Source organism: Lissotriton helveticus, chromosome 1_2 (assembly GCF_964261635.1).
Source record: "Lissotriton helveticus chromosome 1_2, aLisHel1.1, whole genome shotgun sequence".
NCBI classification, from domain to species: domain Eukaryota; kingdom Metazoa; phylum Chordata; class Amphibia; order Caudata; family Salamandridae; genus Lissotriton; species Lissotriton helveticus.
In genome coordinates, this window is record NC_136058.1 from 4,549,037 (window position 1) to 4,564,929 (window position 15,893).

The window sequence follows — 15,893 nt, forward strand, 5'->3', positions numbered from 1 at the left end:
TAGAAGTGGAGAGGAGTAGAACAGCGTGTAGTAGATTAGGGTGGGATGTTGGGTGGATTATGGTAGGGTAGTTTGGAGTGAAGTAGATTGGGGTAGATTGGAGTAGAGTGGGGTAGATTGGAATGCAATAGATTGCAATGAAGTTAGAGTAGTGTGGGATAGATTGGAGTGGAGTAGATTGGAATGGAATAGATTGAGGTAGATTAAAGTGGGGCGAAGTGGATGGGGTAGGTTGGAGTACGGTAGTTTGGGGTGGAGTGGGGTAAAGTAGATTGGAGTGGGGTGGATTGGAGTGGAGTGGGTTAGATTGGACTGGAGTGGGGTAGATTTGTGTGGTATGTGATAGACTGGAGAGAAGTGGAGTAGATAGGGTAGAGTGGAATGGAGTGTGGTCGAGTAGGGTAGAGTGGCGTGGGGCAGATTAGGTGGATTTGAGTGGGGTATATTGAGGTAGAGTGGAGTGGGGTAGATTGGTATGGAGTTGGATAGATTGGAGAGCAGTTGAGATAGGGGTGGAGTGAGATACATTAGGGAAGAGTGAAGTTGGGTAAATTGGAGTAGAGTAGATGAGAGTGGCGTGGGGTAGACTGGGTGGATTAGAGCACACTTCATTGGTCTCAATTTATTTTCCAGCACTTCCAGCGTTGTCACTGGTGGGCAGCAGAAACTTGGGGAGAAGTTCGGGATTTAAAAAAAGTATTGCATCAATTTTAACTGACCTGCTTGGCGCATTTGCACATTTGCTCATTCATCAGGCTAAATTGCTGTTCAGCGTTTCCGGTCCGTCACGAATTCTTGTGCCGCTTGTATGGAGAAACGCTGTAGGCCACACCCCCTTCACACCCACTCCACCCCCACTTCCGGCTGGCTGTCGGGCTGGTGGCAGGAGCCGTGAATGGACTTAAACAAGATGCTCCCTCGGACGTGCTGCCGGCAAAGGTAAGCCTGTCTGCGCCCGTCCGCGCCAGAACGGGACCGGGGGCCCCTCCACATGCCCATTTTCTTCAATATTCTAGCAGGGAACTTATTTCTTATCGAAATAACTATTGTATTAATTATATCACCCACTCCTCTCTAGAGAAAGAGAATAATTTAGCTTTTAGACACACTTTCCCTGAAATTGACATTAAAATATATCCCTCACTCAGCACACCTTCATATCCTGTTCCTGTAACTCAAACTATCCAGGAGCCAAAGGGCCTTATAGTTCATTATTTGAATACCCGATCAATGGTGAGGCACCAGCTGGAAATTTTTCAGCTCTTAGATTCTGACAAGCCTGATATTCTTCTTCTCACAGAAACGTAGTTGACTGAGGAATCCGTCCCCGATATCTTGGCCGCAGTACCGGACAAGTACTACATCTTGCAGGCCAACTGTCCTTCAGGAAAAGATGGTGACTGTTTACCTCCTTGGTAATCAAGGGCCCACCCTCAGTTGACAGCTTAGTCTTAAAATTTGAATCCCCCATTTATCTGTGCCCTCTTTTATAGACCGCCTCAACATGTGCCTACATTTCCCCAAGCGTTGGGCGAAATTATATCTCACTTTGCCATCAACAACGCCAGAATCCTGATAATTGGGGATTTCAATTACTGGCCTAATGATGCAGGAGAGTGCCCTAGCTCAATGGAATTGACCAAGCTTTTAACTGGGATGAATTGCACCCAGCACGTCAAGGCTGCAACACATATAAAAGGCCATGTCCTTGACCAAATATGGACATCCAACCTGGAGATCTCTACTCCATCGATTTCTCCCTGCATTTGGTCTAATCATTCTCTAATAACGTTCTCTGTCATTGTTGCCTCCCCTTCGAAACCACAAGATTTAAAGAACGTCCTGTCAAGAAATTGGAGACGTATGATTACTGTTCAATTCTGATCGCTGCTAATTGACACAGCCCCATCTGCACAGGAGGCATTTCAGACCCAGGCAGAGAGCATCAAGATCTGGCTCGAGCGGGTCAGTGATCGCACTGCTCCTCTCAAGAAAATTACTTTTCTAAGACCCCATGATGCCCAACGATGGTTCACTGATGACTTAAAAAATAAGCAGTTGGAGACATCACTATCTCCCTGATAAGAGGGCTATATATGCAGCTCTCCAGAAAGAATACGAAAAGGAGATTCTTCGAACCAAGGAAGATTATTTTTCAAATAAAATTCTTAATTCATCTAATAAACCTAAAGAAATCTTCTCTATTGTGAACGAGCTTTCTAAATCAGACAGGATCATGCTTAAGCCAGTTCCTACACAGAGTCTTTGGGACTCCCTGAACTCCTTTTTTCTTGAGAAAATCACAGTCATCAAAACCAGTATTCCCCCATCCAGTTCCTCCACTTATGATTTGAACACCTGTCAGAACGAAAACCAGTTGTACTACATTCCTTTGATCTCGAAGGAGACCTTTCTTGGTTTACTCAAAAATGTTGACTCTGGCTCCCCCACTGATTGTTGTCCCCCCCGCATTCTTCGAGAAGCTTTCTCTATCTGTCCTGATCCCCCTCTATCGTTTCTTAACAATTCACTTAATCTCGGCATTGTCCCTGACTTATTTAAAAGTGCGGAAATCATCCCCATTTTGAAGAAACCGGGTGCAGACCCGGCAGTCCTTAGTAATTATCCCCCCATCCCCCTCCTGCCCTATTTGGATAAAGTCCTTGAGGCATATGTGGCTAACTGGCTCAGCTCATTTATTGAACACCATCAGATCTTGGGCTCGCATCAGACAGGTTTTCGACCCGTCTACTCCACGGAGTGTGTTATACTCACTGTTATAGATGCACTTAGAAGAGGAGCTGATAACGGTATCCCCCAGGCCAATTCTTTATACTGTGGCATTGCAGCTTATCAACTAAGACGCCTTCAGCTGGCTCAAAACCAAGCTGCCAGACTCATCTTTCACCAACCCAAATGGCAGCACGTGACTCCCATAGTGAAAAATTTACCCTGGCTTCCGGTGGCCAAAAGGTGTGCTTTCAAGCTGGGATGCACCATTTTTAAAGCTCTTCCCGGCAGTAGTCCTGCTTTTATTTCGTCTAGGATTCAAAGATATATCCCCTTCCGGGCTTTGCGTTCCTCTCACCAAAACTGGTTGACCATTCCCTCTTTTAAACGTAAAAAGCTTGGAGGCCTTCAATTTGCTGTCATAGGCCCATAGTTCTGGAACTCTCTCCATGTGGAGATTAGACTGATTCCATCTTATGTAGAGTTCAAGAAAAATGCCCAAGACCTACCTGTTTGCTCAATCATATAACATTTAATTCCAGCTACCCGTAACCTTCTTTCTGCCTTATCAGCGACATGAAACCGCTTGATGAATGTGCGCTTAACAAAAGTTTTTAACATAAAATAATAGATTGGAGTGGAGTGGGGTAGATTGGAGTGGGGGAAATTGGAGTGGGGTAGATTGGAATGGGGTATATTGAAGAGGGATGATTGGAGTGGGGTAGGGTAGATTGGAGTGGAGAGAGTTGGATTGGAGTGGGGTAGAGTGGGGCAGAGTAGATGGCTGTGGGGTAGGTTGGACTGAGGTGGAGTGTGGTATAGTGGGGTTGAGTGGGGTTGAGTGGGGTAGATTTGAGTGGAGTAGATAGGGCTAAATTGGAGTGGGGAGACTGGAGTAGGGTAGATTGGGGACGATAGATAGGAGTAGGGTAGATGGAGTGGAGTGGCATACAGTAGATTGGAGTAGGGTGGATTGGGATGGAGTGGGTTAGATTGGAGTGGGGTGGATTTGAGTGGAGTGTGGTAGATTGGAGTGGAGTGGGGCAGATCGTGGTGGGTAAACAGGGGTGGGATAGATTGGAGAGGGGTAGATTGGAGTGGAGATCGGTAGATTGGAGTGAAGTGGGGTAGACTGGTTGGAGCGGAGTGGGGTAGATTGGAGTGGAGTAGATTGGAGTAGATAGTTGCGAAGTGGAGTGGCGTAGGGTAGATTGGGATGCATTGGTGTAGAGTGTCTTTAAATGAGTGGCATAGATTGGAGTGGCGTAAAGTCGAGTGGCGTGTCATAGAGTGTTTTAGAGTGGAAGGGCATAGAGTGGAGTAGAGTGGCATACACCCTCTACTCTTACATTGATACTCATCAGGATAGTCACATAAATTCTCTCACTTTGAAGTCAGAGAAAGAAAAGTAAACATCAAGCTCCTTGGAAGAGAGCACTTGACATTTGACCTCTGTCTTTAAATTCATAGCAAATGTGACAAGATAACAAGATTTAGACCCGGCAGTCCTTAGTAATTATCGCCCCATCCCCCTCCTGCCCTATTTGGATAAAGTCCTTGAGGCATATGTGGCTAACTGGCTCAGCTCATTTATTGAACACTATCAGATCTTGGACTCGCATCAGACAGGTTTTCGACCCGTCCACTCCACGGAATGTGTTATACTCACTGTTATAGATGCACTGAGAAGAGGAGCTGATAACGGTATCCCCCAGGCCAATTCTTTATACTGTGGCATTGCAGCTTATCAACTAAGACGCCTTCAGCTGGCTCAAAACCAAGCTGCCAGACTCATCTTTCACCAACCCAAACGGCAGCACGTGACTCCCATAATGAAAAATTTACCCTGGCTTTCGGTGGCCAAAAGGTGTCCTTTCAAGCTGGGATGCACCATTTTTAAAGCTCTTCCCGGCAGTAGTCCTGCTTTTATTTCATCTAGGATTCAAAGATATATCCCCTTCCGGGCTTTGCGTTCCTCTCACCAAAACTGGTTGACCATTCCCTCTTTTAAACGTAAAAAGCTTGGAGGCCTTCAATTTGCTGTCATAGGCCCATAGTTCTGGAACTCTCTCCATGTGGAGATTAGACTGATTCCATCTTATGTAGAGTTCAAGAAAAATGCCCAAGACCTACCTGTTTGCTCAATCATATAACATTTAATTCCAGCTACCCGTAACCTTCTTTCTGCCTTATCAGCGACATGAAACCGCTTGATGAATGTGCGCTTAACAAAAGTTTTTAACATAAAATAATAGATTGGAGTGGAGTGGGGTAGATTGGAGTGGGGGAAATTGGAGTGGGGTAGATTGGAATGGGGTATATTGAAGAGGGATGATTGGAGTGGGGTAGGGTAGATTGGAGTGGAGAGAGTTGGATTGGAGTGGGGTAGAGTGGGGCAGGGTAGATGGCTGTGGGGTAGGTTGGACTGAGGTGGAGTGTGGTATAGTGGGGTTGAGTGGGGTTGAGTGGGGTAGATTCGAGTGGAGTAGATAGGGCTAAATTGGAGTGGGGAGACTGGAGTGGGGTAGATTGGGGACGGATAGATAGGAGTAGGGTAGATGGAGTGGAGTGGCATACAGTAGATTGGAGTAGGGTGGATTGGGATGGAGTGGGTTAGATTGGAGTGGGGTGGATTTGAGTGGAGTGTGGTAGATTGGAGTGGAGTGGGGCAGATCGAGGTGGGTAAATAGGGGTGGGATAGATTGGAGAGGGGTAGATTGGAGTGGAGATCGGTAGATTGGAGTGAAGTGGGGTAGACTGGTTGGAGCGGAGTGGGGTAGATTGGAGTGGAGTAGATTGGAGTAGATAGTTGCGAAGTGGAGTGGCGTAAGGTAGATTGGGATGCATTGGTGTAGAGTATCTTTAAATGAGTGGCATAGATTGGAGTGGCGTAAAGTCGAGTGGCGTGTCATAGAGTGTTTTAGAGTGGAAGGGCATAGAGTGGAGTAGAGTGGCATACACCCTCTACTCTTACATTGATACTCATCAGGATAGTCACATAAATTCTCTCACTTTGAAGTCAGAGAAAGAAAAGTAAACATCAAGCTCCTTGGAAGAGAGCACTTGACATTTGACCTCTGTCTTTAAATTCATAGCAAATGTGACAAGATAACAAGATTTAGAGGGATGTTCACAGAAAGTGAGCCAGTGGAAGAATACAGTAAACAAGGTTTAGGCAACGGGAGGACCGACATCGAGCTGGACAGCATAAAGCAAATAAAACCAGCATAGAAAGCCAGAAAATGTGAATTACAAACCCCAAAGTCAATGGTCAGCAATGGGTCGAATGCATTCCTAGGTCAGATTTCTCAATGTCCCAAGATGTATTTAGCAAACCAGACAGCTGCTGTCTGGTAGGCTACGACCTAGTAATACAAAGTGAAGTAAATTGGGATGCCGTGTATCTCACAGTTTTGTCAAGGGGAAGTCAGGATTTTATCCCAGGTGTCCTGGATGTAGAGTGTGCAATTCATCCTTCTCTCTTACCCGTAACTCCAAAGAACAATGCTTTATGTTCAATCAATCAATCAATCAATCACGGGGTTTGCAGAGTGCACTACTCACCCGTAAAGGTCACAGGGTGCTAGGGGTGGGTATGAACAGCTCCATTAGGGTCATTCGAAGAGCCAGGTCTTGAGGTCCTTCCTGAATTGCTGCACTGTTGAGCTCCGTCGGAGGTGAAGCGGAGTTTGTTCCAGGTCTTGGCTGCGAGGTTCGAGAAGGATTTTCCACCTGCTCTGGTGCCATAAAAACACGGGACGGTGGCTAGGGAGAGGGCGGCTGAGCAGAGGTTTCTCTTGGGGGCATGGAAGGAGATACGGTGGTTGAGGTATTGGGGTCTGGTGTTGTGTGGGGCTTGTAGGTGTGTGTGAGCAGCTTGAAGGTTATTCTTCTTTCGACAGAGAGCCAGTGGAGGTCGCGGAGGTGTTGAGTGATGTGGTTGTGCTGTGGGATATCGAGGATAAATCTGGCAGTGGCGTTCTGGATGGTCCGGAGTTTGCGTAGGAGATTTGTGTTGATTCTGGTGTAAATGGTGTTGCCGTAATCCAGTTTACTGGTGATGAGTGCATGAGTGATGGTTTTCCTGGAGTCGGGGGGATCCACTTGAACATCTTGTGAAATATGCGGAGGGTGTTGAAGCATATGTAGGATACTGCATTGATCTGGTGATTCATTGTGAGTGAACAGTCAAGTACGAAGCAAATGTTGCGTGCATGGTCCGTTGGGGTGGGTGGCTTTACGCCGGTGGGGGGCCACCAGGTGTCGTCCCATGCAGAGGGGTGGATCCGAGGATGAGGACTGCTGTTTTCTCCAAGTTGAGCTTCAGGCAGCTGTTCCTCATCCAGGTCATGACGGCTTTCATCCCTTCTTGGAAGTTGTGCCTGGTGATGTCGGGTTCATTGGTGAAGGAGAGGATGAGCTGGGTGTTGTCGGCATAGGAGACTATATTGAGCCTTTGGTTTCTGACGGTGGTTGCAAGGGGGGCCATGTAGGCATTGAAGAGTGGGGCGCTGAGGGAGGATCCTTGGGGTACTCTGCATCTGATCTATGTTGATTCTCAGAGGAAGGGTGGGAGTCTTATTCTCTCTGTTCTGCCTGAGTGGAAAGATCGTATCCAGTCTAAGGCCTTTCCTTGGATGCCGGTGATATGGAGCCAGGTGCCTAGTGTGCGGTGTGAGATGGTGTCGAAAGCTGCTGATAGGTCCAAGAGGATGAGGGCTGCCATATGGCCTTGATCGAGGAGGGCGTGGATGTCATTGGTGGCAGCGAGGAGGGCAGTCTCTGTGCTGTGCTTGCTGCAGTAGCCAGATTAAGAGGTGTTGATGGCCTTTTCGATGACTTTGGCAGCAAAAGGAAGTGGTGAGTTGGGCCTGAAGTTCTTGAGGTCCGTCGGGTCTGTGGAGGGCTTCTTTAGAAGGGGGTTGACTTTGGCACGCTTCCAATTGTCGGGGAATGTGACTGTCTTGAAGGAGCAGTTGATAGTTCGGCATTGCTCGAGTGAAATGCTAAAATATTTCATGAATTATATTAGTAAACGCAATTCCATAGACAAACGTATCACACATTAAATGAAACTCACCTCTGTTTAGTTATGGTTCAGTCACACTTTCCATGGAAAATGCATTTTTAGTTCTTGCCTAAATACATCTTTAGCATTGTTTTCCAACTTTCTTACATACCATGGGTATCCTTGGTACCATATAAAAGGGACTTATGAGTAAGTCAGTGTAGTCATCTTCATCAACAGAAGGACGACTACGAAGAAGGTAAGTGTAAAATAAGTTTATTTGGCGGAGCTGCGGCGGTAACACACCGCCAGGCTCTTCATCCCAATCTTCAACTGCCATTACTAGGACGTTCCACATTCCATGGAATGTCCGATTTATGACAGCATATTACAATACTCCTTCCCTTTGATGACAAAAGGAAACAACTGTCTTTTCAAAAGAAACAACTTGAAATTAAAAGGTTATACAATCTAACAAAAGATATGTGGAAAAACAAACATATTCTTCATTACTATATATAGGACAAAGATACCCAAAATCTAAAACTAAAAAAAAAACAACAATCAGGAAATACAAAAAGCCAAGAATAAAGTCTGTAAAAAAATGTTAAAAACAAAACATGATGTATAACTCTGTGTCATTGAGTAAAAGAGAGATTCCCTTGAACAGGACTAAATTAACAGAGCTAAAAGGTCAAAAACAATAACAAGATTCACGTGTGTAAAAAGAATTGTTTACAATTTATTGATAATACAAATGTTAAAAAAGTGGACAATAAGAGAACCACTTGACACAGATTGTAAAAAAGGGAACGATAAAAAATGATTAACATTCAATATTGACCAGCAAAATTGATACATGGAGACAGAAAACAGAAAGACATTGAACTCGTACAATACTAGACGTATATTCAAACTCTATTTCTGACACCTATGTTATGCACACCACAGTACAGCATATCAACAGGGGTATCCGAGTCGTGAATTATACTAAAATGGTGCGTCGACGCGTTTCGGTGGTTTTCCACAATTTTATCCACCTTTATCAAGACTATATTTGATATCTGTCGTGGTACAGGGGTCAATATAATCTCCCTAAAAAATGGAGACACAATAGGTTAGAGTGAGTACATCATAGTTCACAATAGTCAGCGAGAACATTTTTGTGTCTCAAACTCCTGTAGTTGATGGTTAACAGTGCCAACAAGTATTATTCTCGAATAAAGACCTCCCTAGTGTAAGACAGTTTATCATACATTTGTATTTGTGTTCAAAGTTGACAATCCGAAGATAAAAATTGATTAGAGACTGAACGCAAGGTTCCTATACAACCTATACAATTTATTTTCTAATGTCCTAAAGCATACATTTCAGATACATACATTTCTAAGTTTATAGGGGCTGGTGACACCGGTAATTTCCCTTATTTCTTAGGGTCAAGAAAGGCATGGATATTCATATAAGTAGGAAAATCAAGTTGATAAATACCTCTCAATTAGGAGGGATCTATTATATTACACTGCTGATAACTTATATTTTAAATAAGAGAATTTCAGTATAGGGTATTTTAGTTGTAAAGAGCTTTGCCCTAGTATCGTATACCAGATTAAGGAGCCGGGGAAAATGTGCTTGTTCCTTTGTTTTTAGTTCCCAATTTGATATTATTTGTAGCGAGCTGGGGATTATATGCTAAGTCCGATGTTTTTAAGTACCCATATGGTATTCTTTGTAGCAGGCTTATAAGGTGATGTTTATTTACCTTGAGATCCACTTTTAAATACAGTCAGATTTTCATTGTTACCCGCAATAAGATGCAATGTAAGTAGAGATGCTGGCTTTATATGTCCATTTTAAAATCGCATGTCTAAATCGAGCTGCAATCAAGGAATTCCTATGAATAAAATAATAATGGGTGAGGGTGAGCAAGGAAAATTCCTTTACAGGAGGCGAATGCTAATCTAAATGGTTGTGGGTTATAATGCTACCTTGTCTATCATTGTGAAAAAAAAGGGGCTAACGTACCTGGAACTAGAGCATTTGGAAGTTGGCTGTAGTTATTTCCAGATAATTGAGCCTCGTGTTGCGTTGTCCTTTACTTGTTAAAAAACCAGGGGCGCCTGTGTCATGTCCTTGCGGCATGAATTTGTATTTCACTAAGGATCAAGACAAAAATATATATATTCGGGGCTGTCAGAGGTCAAGAATTGTAATGTTAGAGCCCGCTTTACACTTAACCAATGTTTCCTTGTCAGCTTACCTATTAGAGCGCAAAGGACTGCTTGCTTCTCTGGTTGCGTGAAGTTTACTTGTTAAAAAACCAGGGGCGCTTACGTCATGTCCTTGCGGCGTGAAGGCGTGTTTCACTAGAAATCGAGACAAGAAATACGAGCGCAGCTGTTAGAGATAAGCTATTTTGGTCTCGAATCTCGCGTTCTACAGACCGTTATAACCATGCCCGCTTACCTGATAACTCGCGAAGGACTGCCTGCTTCTCTGGTTACGAAGGGTGTACCAGAGGGGAAGAAACGCCATGGTTAAATACCGAATCTGGCGCGTGATAGGTCCAAAGGAAGGCCAATCAAAAAGGTATTTTTGAAACAGGGATATTTGCATACGCAGGCTTGTGGGGCCGTAATCCCATTGGCCGAGGTACCGAGCTTGTGTTTTGGATGTAGCCTGGAGTATTTGTGCCGGGAATTTAAACTAGCAATGCTAGTGGGAAATGTGAAGCTGCAATAATGCAGTTTATAGAGGATACATTGCCTGAAATAAGACCGCCGGTTTCCGAATTGCCTGTAGAGCGCCTAGATAGTATGTTAGCACGCTCCACAGTGTTTGGAGATAAAAAACTCTTTTTGAACAAAGTCATGGGAGTATGAAAATGCGGCTGTTGAGAAGAGACCGTCAAGGAGTGAGAAAATATCTCTACATAATAATGCTGATGGGGTGGAGTCAAAAAGGGCCAGTGTGGAAAAGTATGCCTACACTGTAAGCGAAATGTAACGCATTATTGATAATGTACAGGAGGATGGAAGCCCTCTATGTCGGAACCCGTAAGAGTAGGTTTAAATGCATCTTGTCCAGTCCTCCCTGGTATTCAACCCTTTGAGAATGGTATTTAAGAAACAAAAGTACCATTGTTCCCTAGTTTTTCTTAGTTTGTCGATGTCACCGCCTCGTCTGGTGGTTCTGATCTTCTCCAAAATGTACCACCGCAAGTCATCACAGGAGTGGTTATGCTGATTAAAATGCTCTGTCAAAGGCGCATTGCATTTATTTGTTCGTATGGCGGATTTGTGCTCCAAGACTCTGAATCTTAGTTCCCTACTGGTCTCCCCCACATATCCCAAATTGCAGGGGCAGATCAGCAGGTACACCACATTTCGACTCCTACCATTATTTAATGTTTTGGGAGTCAGGGTTTTTCCGTTAAATTCAATGCTCGTGCCTGTGATGCAATGGGGACAGATAGAGCAGGTTCCACATTTGTGGTTACCTGATGCCCTAAGGCCAGTCAGGGTTAGTTGGGTTTCCATAGGTGGCTTGTAGGTGTGTACCAAACAATTGCGGAGAGTTTTGTTTCTCCGAAATGAGAACAGGGGTTTGTTAAGTTGGTTTTCAGTGTTAAAGTTAAGTATGCGCCAATTCCTGTTCACTATATTTTTAATCTGATTGCTCAAGTGCGAAAACTGAGTCACAAATACTATTCGGTCTAGATCATTTTTATTGCGGGTTTTGTTTTGGTCAAGTAAGCTGTCACAGTCGTAAAACCTTGCTCGCTTTAGGGAGTGTTTAATTAATTTATGGGGATAGCCTCTCTCCTTGAGTTTTCTTGTCGTGTTTTCTGAGTGTTGGTAGAAGTCTTCCAGATTGGAACAATTTCGCCTCAGTCTCAAAAATTCACCAAAGGGCACATTGTCCCTTTGGGCCTTGGGATGGTTGCTAGAATAATGTAAAAGTGAGTTTTTGTCCGTTGGTTTGGTAAAAAGCTCAACTTTCAGGATGCCTTCCTCTTCTTTAATAACAATGTCCAGGAATTCCACCCTGGAATTGCTATGGTGTCCTGTGAACCTAAGGTTAGGGTCACCAAGGTTGAGCCATTCCAGAAAACTATGTAGATCCTCGCTGGCACCGCTCCAGATGAAAATAATATCATCAATGTAGCGATGCCAGCAAGAGATATTTTCCACAAACGGTGCGGCTTCGTTGAATATGTGTTTCAGTTCGAAATTTCCCACATATAGACAGGCCAGACTGGGGGCACAGGTGGCCCCCATGCTGGTCCCTTTGATTTGGAGATATAAATCATCTTTGAATAGGAAGAAATTTCTCTTCAGAATTAGGTGGATACATGACATGATAAAAGTGTCTTCACCTCCATTGAGGTCCTCTGTTTCTAGTATGGAAGATATGACCTCCAAGGTATTATTTTGGGGGATATTCGTATAGAGGGCTTCAATATCTAGGGTGACCAGAAACTGGGTCACCCTATTGAACCCTCTACCCTCAAATACCGAAATAGCATGGGAGGTATCTTTAAGGTAGGACCTTTGTTGTTTCACAATTGGCTGCAGGAAGAAGTCAACATACCGACTTAAGGGCTCTAATATCGACCCAATTCCACTAATTATAGGTCTCATAGGTGGATCAGTAAGATTCTTGTGAATCTTTGGGAGTCCATACATAGCAGGGGTGACCGGGTGTTGATTAAGTAAAAACTTATATTCACTTTCACTGATGGTGCCCCTGTCTCTCCCTTCACTCAGAAGGTCGGCTACTTCATTTTTTAGTTGGCTGAGTTCTTGGAATCTAGATTTCTCATAATGTTCCTTGACACTCAGGAGCTCTTTCATTTTACTATCGTATTTCTCAGTGTCGAACACAACTACTCCCCCGCCCTTATCGGCAGGTTTGATCGTTAGTTCCTCACTATTTTGCAAGCTGTTGAGAGCGTCTCTCTGTGCTTTTGAGATATTGTTGTTGCAAATGACTTTTTTGGAGAGTAGGTTCTTAACTTCCACCTCCACAACTCTTTCGAACACCTCAAAATTTTTGTCTACTTGGTGGATGCTGGGAAAGAAGGTAGATTTGGGTTTAAGCCCTGTAACACTAGAGGGTGGGTTGTACTCGCGATTTTCAAAGAATCGGTTAAGCCGAATCTTCCTAAAGAATGCTTTGAGGTCACTTTCAATGTGAAACATAGAGGGTGCACTGTTCGGGGCGAAGCTAAAACCTTTCTGTAGTACTGTTTGTTCTATACTATTTAGGGTCCTTTTTGAGAGGTTGACTATGGGGAATTCGCCTACCTCCAATACTGAGTGCTCCTTGTGGCTATGTACTCCCTGGAACTGTTTTGAGGTTGTTGCTTCCTCGGATATTCCGAGCGATTGTATCCCCTGGGGTTCCTGTATCCGCGATTTGGGCGACTGTCTAAAAAAGGCTCCCGTTCATAATTGGAGCTGGCCCTATTGTCCTGTGGTCTATCGGGTTCATCATCGCCACTAGACCCTGAGGATTCGGAAAAAGTTATCCTTTTGTTGTTGTTTCTGGAGTAGACTGGTCTTTGTGGATTTGGTCTTTCCCAACGGGGTTCATTTTTGTTGGCATAGTAGTCCTTATGGGTGTATGGATATACCCCCTCAATGGTGTATTTATCTACATCCTTTTTGAATTTCCTAAGTTTTTTATTAGATAGGTAGTCCCTATATCCATCTGCCTCAAAATTGATTTCCTCAAGTTTCTTTTTCGCATCTTCCAGGGCCGGTGATTGTTTAAATACTACTTCAAGTTTGTCTATCTGCTGTTTTTCTATTTCTATTATTTCCTGGGCTGTTTCTATGATTAATATCAGCCAATCACGGCTACACCGGTTGGCTATCAGAGTCCAAGTTTCTACAAACTTGGGGTGTTCAACAAACAGTCCAGGTTCATTCCGAACCTGTAACCCTATGGGAATAACCCCCTCTTTTAAATAATTTATCAAAAATTTGGCATGCAGCTCTGTTCTGATGAGTTTCTTTTTCAAATTTAGGATTTTTATCAATTGTTCATGGCTTGTATTATGCAATCCTTTAGAGCCTCCAATTTTGGGGTCCAAATTCATTAATCTGGTATACTTATCTTCTGAGAACCCAAATGTTTTCAATTTATCCATAATGGGTCTCACGTATGGTTCACCAAATTTAGGGTGCCCTTAAGACAGGGTCGCAGGAGAACAAGCTCCTCTCCAACCAAAAGGTTGTGCAAAAATGGAAAAAGATGTGAGAGGTACCCCTTAACGAAAATCAAGGGAAATAGGGTTAACCAACCAATGAGTAAAAGAGAGATTCCCTTGAACAGGACTAAATTAACAGAGCTAAAAGGTCAAAAACAATAACAAGATTCACGTGTGTAAAAAGAATTGTTTATAATTTATTGATAATACAAATGTTAAAAAAGTGGACAATAAGAGAACCACTTAACACAGATTGTAAAAAAGGGAACGATAAAAAATGATTAACATTCAATATTGACCAGCAAAATTGATACATGGAGACAGAAAACAGAAAGACATTGAACTCGTACAATACTAGACGTATATTCAAACTCTATTTCTGACACCTATGTTATGCACACCACAGTACAGCATATCAACAGGGGTATCCGAGTCGTGAATTATACTAAAATGGTGCGTCGACGCGTTTCGGTGGTTTTCCACAATTTTATCCACCTTTATCAAGACTATATTTGATATCTGTCGTGGTACAGGGGTCAATATAATCTCCCTAAAAAATGGAGACACAATAGGTTAGAGTGAGTACATCATAGTTCACAATAGTCAGCGAGAACATTTTTTGTCTCAAACTCCTGTAGTTGATGGTTAACAGTGCCAACAAGTATTATTCTCGAATAAAGACCTCCCTAGTGTAAGACAGTTTATCATACATTTGTATTTGTGTTCAAAGTTGACAATCCGAAGATAAAAATTGATTAGAGACTGAACGCAAGGTTCCTATACAACCTATACAATTTATTTTCTAATGTCCTAAAGCATACATTTCAGATACATACATTTCTAAGTTTATTGGGGCTGGTGACACCGGTAATTTCCCTTATTTCTTAGGGTCGAGAAAGGCATGGATATTCATATAAGTAGGAAAATCAAGTTGATAAATACCTCTCAATTAGGAGGGATCTATTATATTACACTGCTGATAACTTATATTTTAAATAAGAGAATTTCAGTATAGGGTATTTTAGTTGTAAAGAGCTTTGCCCTAGTATCGTATACCAGATTAAGGAGCCGGGGAAAATGTGCTTGTTGCTTTGTTTTTAGTTCCCAATTTGATATTATTTGTAGCGAGCTGGGGATTATATGCTAAGTCCGATGTTTTTAAGTACCCATATGGTATTCTTTGTAGCAGGCTTATAAGGTGATGTTTATTTACCTTGAGATCCGCTTTTAAATACAGTCAGATTTTCATTGTTACCCGCAATAAGATGCGATGTAAGTAGAGATGCTGGCTTTAAATGTCCATTTTAAAATCGCATGTCTAAATCGAGCTGCAATCAAGGAATTCCTATAAATAAAATAATAATGGGTGAGGGTGAGCAAGGGAAATTCCTTTACAGGAGGCGAATGCTAATCTAAATGGTTGTGGGTTATAATGCTACCTTGTCTATCATTGTGAAAAAAAAGGGGCTAACGTACCTGGAACTAGAGCATTTGGAAGTTGGCTGTAGTTATTTCCAGATAATTGAGCCTCGTGTTGCGTTGTCCTTTACTTGTTAAAAAACCAGGGGCTCCTGTCATAACAATTGCTAAAAACCTCACCTTTATCTGAGTGGTAGCCTTCGCACTTATTCCTCCCTACGAACGATCCTACTGTCACGCTGAGAGGAGGATGGGTCTGACGTCTCCCCATGGCCAGGACCAACCGAAGATTGTGAGGAAAAGGCCCTACCAGAACTCAGAGAACTGGAGCCAGTACCCTCAGCATCACCCTGAACCTTAATTTTCCCCAACAGAGGTCCTTTCCTAAACTGCTTGTACAGGCACTTCACCATGCCTGGCAACATTCCACCAACTCCTGCTGTTAACTTTGACAGCACTACCACATACTTTATCAATGACAACAGGCTCACAGAACCTTTCCCCTTCTTTATTGGTATGTGC